This window comes from Chiloscyllium punctatum, chromosome 36, assembly GCF_047496795.1.
Source record: "Chiloscyllium punctatum isolate Juve2018m chromosome 36, sChiPun1.3, whole genome shotgun sequence".
Taxonomy (NCBI): domain Eukaryota; kingdom Metazoa; phylum Chordata; class Chondrichthyes; order Orectolobiformes; family Hemiscylliidae; genus Chiloscyllium; species Chiloscyllium punctatum.
In genome coordinates, this window is record NC_092774.1 from 26,621,642 (window position 1) to 26,628,390 (window position 6,749).

The 6,749-nt window shown below is 44.9% G+C and overlaps 1 non-coding gene across 1 annotated transcript; it reads left to right on the top strand.

Annotated features, from left to right (window-relative positions):
• The first annotated feature begins 580 nt into the window (after window positions 1–580).
• Window positions 581–670, top strand: trnap-cgg (transfer RNA proline (anticodon CGG)). Its single transcript is given in 2 exon segments — window positions 581–616; window positions 635–670. It is a non-coding gene; the product is annotated as a tRNA-Pro (tRNA).
• Window positions 671–6,749: the final 6,079 nt, after the last annotated feature.

Here is a 6,749-nt window from a genome sequence, read left to right on the forward strand (position 1 = left end):
CAGGGGAAAGATATAGAAGGGACATAAGGGGCAACCTTTTCACGCAGAGGGTGATGCATGTACGGCATGAGCTGCTGAAGTAACTGATGGAGGTTGGTATAATTACAGCATTTAAAATGCATCTGGATGTGTATATGAATAGGAAGGTTTTATGGGGATTTGGGCCAAGTGCTGGCAAAATTAGGTTAGGGCATCTGGGCTGCATGAACGAGTTGGACCGAAGGGTCTGTTTCCGTATTGTACATCTGTGTTACTCTGTGAGACTCCATGGGATTCTCTGCCCAAGAGAGCAGTTGAGACAGCTTCATGAAGTATATTGAAGACACAGTTGGATGGGTTTGTGTATGGTAGGGGAATTAAGGGTAGTCGGGATAGTGCAGGTTGTTGGAGCTGTGATCTTAATGAATGACGGAGCAGGCTTGACCAAATGGCCTACTCCTGCTTCTGTCACAACGAATCTGTCATACTGCATTTCCTGCGGCAGGAGTTTTCCCACGGCACAAAGGAAGTTTTCCAAAATAAATTTAAACCCCTTGCTTTGCTTGAACTCAAATTGACTTGGCAGTGCATGGCATTGCGTGGCTCGTTGGTCTAGGGGTATGATTCTCGCTTCGGGTCTTCGCCTGCGTGGACATGCGAGAGATCCCGGGTTCAAGTCCCGGACGAGCCCTCATTTCTTACATTACCTCGTTCAAAAACGGCACATCAATTTTCTCATAAAGCAGCTTCGTTTCACGAGATCCGACTGCCTGAATTCGGGATGGGGCAGAGCTACCATGACAATGAACGCGGCAAGGGCAACACATACTCAAATTGAACACAAGTTTTACTTGTGGGCGTTTGGAACGCGTTGCCAGCAGAGGTGCTAGAAGCAGGCACAGTAGATTCATTTAAGATGCGTCTGGATAAATGCAAGAGTCGGTGGTGGGGGGTGTTGGGGGGTGGTGGGGGGCGATGGGGGGTTGGGGGCGGGAGTAGAGGGATACAGATGCTTAGGAATTGACCGACAGGTTTAGACAGTACATTTGGATCGGCTCAGGCTGGAGAGCTGAAGGGCCTGGTCCTGGGCTGTAAATTTTGTTTGTTCTTTTTTCTCTTTGGTGTATATCTGATATTGTTGGCTGTTGTAAAAGTTTCATTGCAATTATTATTCACCTTCTAATGTAGTAATGGAGTTACGTCCTTTTTGTCTTTTTTTTATTTAATAGATCAGCAGGAAGCTATTCAGCATCTTTTCTGGCTTTCCTTTCTCAAGCAGCCTGAACATTTCATTTTCATATCCTTGATTCAGCTCCATTTTCAACATCTTTGTAGGCAGTTTGTTCCATGTTTGGGAGAAGATTTGTAGCTCGGGTGCTCGTTGTTGTGGTAATAGTAGTGTTGTCCCAGTCGAACTCATGACAAGCAACGTGAGTTCGACTGGGACAACACTACTATTATAGAACAAGCCAAACAGAGAACAGCGAAGGAATTCCTAGAGGCATAGCACTCATCCACAGATTCAATCAACAAGCACATCGCCCTGGACCCAATATACCGGCCACTGCAGCGGACAGCTGGAACTGACAACCGGAAGCGGCAGGTACAAATCACTAGAAATGCCGGAGGAAACATCACGGAAACGCTTCACAGGAGGCTCCCAAGCACTGAGGATGTCACCTAGATAGGGGACGAAACGTCTGCAACACAAATTCCTAGTTCGGTGAACAGAACCACAACAGCTTGTTCCATGTTTATTGTCACTGAAATTAAGTTTTCCTCCATGCACAGCTCAGCCTACCTGGCTGCAGGAGGGTTTTCAGGTTTCTGTGGTCTGGATAATATGTGATCAGCAGGCATCTCACAATCTATAGGAATTGCCACCAATGTTATGTTCATTTACTGTACTGACAGTGATCACTTATTTTGTGATTTTTCTTTGCAGGAAGACGGGCAGAAAGAAATCTGAAAGCATACATCAACTTCTGACAGAGCCACTTGATTCATTGAGACTTGAATATCAGCAGCCATTCCAATCAAGAAAACATGGTTGCTTTTGTTTGCTTGAGAGATTCTGGACACTGGTGTGGCAGGAAGAATCCTGAGACATCGAGTGAGGGAGATTCAGTGCGCTGCGAGTATCTGCGAGTATCTCAGGAGCAATCGTTATTCCTGGGGGAGGCAGAGAGGAATGTGGTGTGGTCCTGTAAACTCCAGAACTTTGATAACTTCATGAGGCAGCGATAAATCTTTCTGAACCAAGAAACGAAAGGGCCAATGAGAAACTGCTACAAGGGAGTTAACAAATAACATACATTCACTATCGCTGGGAAGGAGGAGGCAAAACAATGAGCTGTTTCTTTGGACAGTTTAATAACTGTGTGATAAAAGGACAATTAATTCTGCCTGTAGAAGGAAGGCCTTGGCGTAAAGGGGTTAATTGCAGGACAGGCTGTTTCAAACAGGTGGAAAACCCTCAAGGATAAGAAGGTAAGCTACAGACCTGAGGTCTCCAGAAGGGTGGGGAGGTGGTGTCAGAATCTAAAGAAACGTTACACCACAAATTTGAAAGTGAGGGAACTCCACCAGAAATCAACTTCAAAATGGTTTAGCAGCAGTACTTGGAAGAACAACACTGCATCAAACCCCTGTAAAGTTCCAGAGATGGGCACTGTTGGTGGAAACAATGTTAAATTCCACCATCACTTGGGTGATAGCCAAGATGGCGGGGTGAGGGGGGCGGTGGGTGGGGGGGGGGGGGGTGGTGGAGGTTCTGGGGGAGAGAGAGGCTGAACTTGCTTACTTGAGGGATTTTATTTTTTGGTTGCTACCTACAATAAAGTGTAAATCATTGTTTCAACAGTTGGTTGGCTGTGCAGTTTCTGAGTCAGTATTCAAATTAAAGCGATTTACCCACAACCAGAGTGAGAGGCTAGGATTAATAATGACTCCTTTGCATTCAGCAGGACGGCATGTCAATACTGTTATAAAGCGAATGCTGAATTCCCTCCCCTCTCTGAGATCTCAAACCGAAACGTCAAAAGAGGAGCGCATTGCCCTATAATCTATAACATTAGTGTGGAAGTGGTCTCATCTGCTCTAGTCTTAAAAACAAAAATAAATCCCTGACACTTTAAAATCAACAAAAAGTAATTTACGTATCCAACTTGAATGGTGAACAACTAAATTAATCTATTAACAAACCGAATAAAATCCTTCGAACTGCTGACAATTCTGGCATAAAATAGAATTCTTGTCATATGCTGTTCCAATAAATACAAGACCCACGAATATAACAAGAAATAGAATTTAGTCTCTCAGATTACAGCCAGGTTACATGTCTTCCAGAATATATTCTATGCATCCTTCTATTGAATCTTTTCTCAGGAATGTCTCCTCCAATTCCTGCTCTTCTGGTGTTTTTGTAAATGATGCTCTCTCATTCACAGATGACTGTCAGAGCTGATGTCTCTCTCTAGTGCTGAGGATTCTTAGCTCTAGCAATGGGGAGTTAGCTCTGGGGCTCTGTCCAACTGTCCCCTTCTTTTATACCCTTGATGCTATGTTGAGTTTTTACAATAGGATTGGTCCTCTGTTGTCAGGTTTAGATTTAATAGGTTTTGGTAGCCAAAGGACCTGATTTAAATTAATGATCTAAATTGAAAAGTCATTATCTCGGCCTGCTAACTGTACGACCCTTTGATAGAAATGGTTCAGCTTGTGTGCTCTCTGTTGTGATGATGTTACTCCTTTAAGAAGATTATATTGTTCTTGATTTTTTTCCCAACAGGGGTTGTAAAAGGCAGAGGGTCTGATCCGTTTGGGCTCAGGGACTTCACTAATGGCCAACAGATATTGGCAAATGCAACAAAGGTTTGACATCTTTTATTGCTAAAACGCTTCTACGGCAAAACCGTCTGTAAGGTCACCCCTCAGCCTCTGACCCTCCAGGGAAAATAGCCCCAGTCTATTTCAGCCTCTTGCAGCAGCTCAAACCCTCCAACACTGGTAGTATCTTTTTAAGCCTTTTCAGAACCCTTTCATGTTTCACAACGTGTTACAAACATGTCGACTAATTCTGAGAAGCGTCTCAATTACAGCTGTAAATGGAGAAAGTGTGTTTAATAATGAGTCATGAATAAAGGCTATATTAATCTTTTACTGTGAAGTTTTACTCCTACATCTCAAAACAGAGCATACAAACCTGGTCAGAAGCAGCCTATGGGAGTTAAGTCACTATTGGCTGTTTTCCAATGAGGACTGACTTTGCACAGAAACCACAGATATTTTAAATGAATCGGGTACCATTCGTTTTAAGATCAGGTAAACTTAAGTGGCACTGCATTGGCTTAGAAATGAGAGATCCTTGACACACACACAGCTGAAATCATCACTGCGCCATTATTAACAAATTGGAATCAAGGCTGGGATGTTGTTCCCGTGGAGCAGAGGAGGATGAGAGGCGAAGTTTAGAAAACCTAGAGACTCATAGATAGGGTTAAGGATTGTTGTCTCTTCCCAAGTGTGGGGGAATTTCAAGACTGGGGACACATTTGCATGGGGAGAGGGGAGAGATTGTAAAATTTGTGCCCCACTTATTTTTTCAGAGGTTGGTTTGTGTATGGAATGAGCTGCCAGTGGAAGTGGTTGAGGTAGGTACATGAACAGCATTTAAAATACATTTTGTCAAATACTTGGAGAGGAAAGGCTTAGAAGGATAGTGGCCAAGTGCAAGGAAATGGGGTTACTGTTGATGGACATTTGGGTCGGCATGGACCAGTTTGGGCCAATGGGCCTGTCTCCGTGCTGTAGCACTGACTCGTGTCTCTTTGTCCCTACAACAGTTTTGAATTTTCAGATGAGCATCTCACTTAATCACACTGAATAAAATCTGATCTCATTAGTCAACTCTGATGTGGAAGTGCTGGTGTTGAATTGGGCTGGACAAGGTCAGAAGTCAAACGGCCCCAGGTTAGAGTCCAACAGGTTTATTTGAACTCACGAGATTTCAGAGCACTGCTCCTTTGTCGGTGAAGTGATGAAGCAGCAGCATTGAAGAAGGAGCAATGCTCCTAAAGCTTGTGATTTCAAATAAACCTGTTGGTCTGAAACCTGGTGTTGTGTCACTTCTGATGTCTTCAGCTGTGGGTTTGTGTCGAACTTAATGGGATATTTTGTCCAACACGGCATTTTTAAACAGTATCACTTGGAGGGATTCATTTGAAACCTTTCAAGAAGTGAGTTCAACAAGACTGAACTATTCAAAGTTACTTGGACTCCATTTTAAAACTTACATCAGGACAGGTAGACATAAAGATATACAGCACGGAAACAGACCCTTTGGTCCAACTCATCGATGCTGACAAGACATCCTAAATTAATTTGGTCCCATTTGTCAGTATTTGGCCCATTACCTTTCTAAACCCTTCCTGTTCATGTCCAAAACCAGATGCCTTCTAAATGGTATAATTGTACCAGCCTCCACTTTCTCTGGAAACTCATTCTATACATGCACTACCCTCTGCGTGAAAACATTGCCCCTTACATCCATTTTAAATCTCTCACCCAACCAAATAGCTTCTCCCAGCAGCTCAAACCCTCCGACCCCCGGCAACATCCTGGTAAATTGTTTCTGATACAGAAGTCAATGTTTCTGGAAGAACCCTTCTTCAGTCCTGAAGGAAGGTTAATACCTGAAACGCTAACTTCACCTCCTAATGCTACCTGGCTTGCTGCATTCTCCCAGCCTCCTGCTTGCCTACTTTGGGTTCCAGCAACCGCAATATTTTTTGTTTCTCACAAATGGCGGAGCAGACTCAATGGGCGGAATGGCCTAATGTCTGCTCTTGTGATCTTTGCTTTCTGCGGATCGTTTCAGTGGGAACGTGCAGTCCCAGACTCCGAGTAGTGTCGCCCACTGGAAGCAAAGTTTACAGAATCACAGAATCCCTACAGAATGTAAACAGGCCTTTGGCCCAACAAGGCAACACCAACCCTCCGTAGAGTTACCCACCCAGACCCATTCTCTTAACCCTATTACTTTACATTTACTTGGAGAAAGTGAGGACTGCAGATGCTGGTGATCAGAGTCGAGTGTGTGGTGCTGGAAAAGCACAGCAGATCAGGCAGCAGCCGAAGAGCAGGAGAATTAATGTTTCAGGCATCATTCCTGATGAAGGACTTCTGCCCAAAACGTCGATTTCCCTGCGCCTCAGATGCTGCCTGACCTGCTGTGCTTTTCTAGCACCACAGTCTTGACCAGTCTACATTTACCCCTGACTAATGCACCACATCCCTGAGCACGATGGACAATTTAGCTAGGCTGACTCACCCTAACTTATACATCTTTGTATTGTGGGAAAAAAATCGGGACACTCTGAGGAAACCGACGCAGACACGGCAGGAGAACGTACAAACCCCACACAGGTAGTCACCCCAAGAGTAGAATCAAACCCGGTCCATGGCTCTATGAGGCTGCTGTGCTAACCACTGAGCCACCATGTCACCCCGAGCCACTTTAGGGTTGCAGTTGGGGGTGCGAGGCGGTGTGCAGTCCAGAAAAGTTTTATAAAAGCCCAACTTTCCCACTGCACCCATTGTCAGAGTGGGGCACAAGGTTTAGTCCACAGTAGCGTCACTGGCGGTATCTGATTGTTGGGAGCACTGGTGCCCCCGCTGGTGTCTTCGCAAGTTGCTGAAAAATGTCAACCTCTTGCCACACTCAGGGCAGCTGAATGGCCTCTCCCCTGTGTGGACCCGCCGGTGGGTCA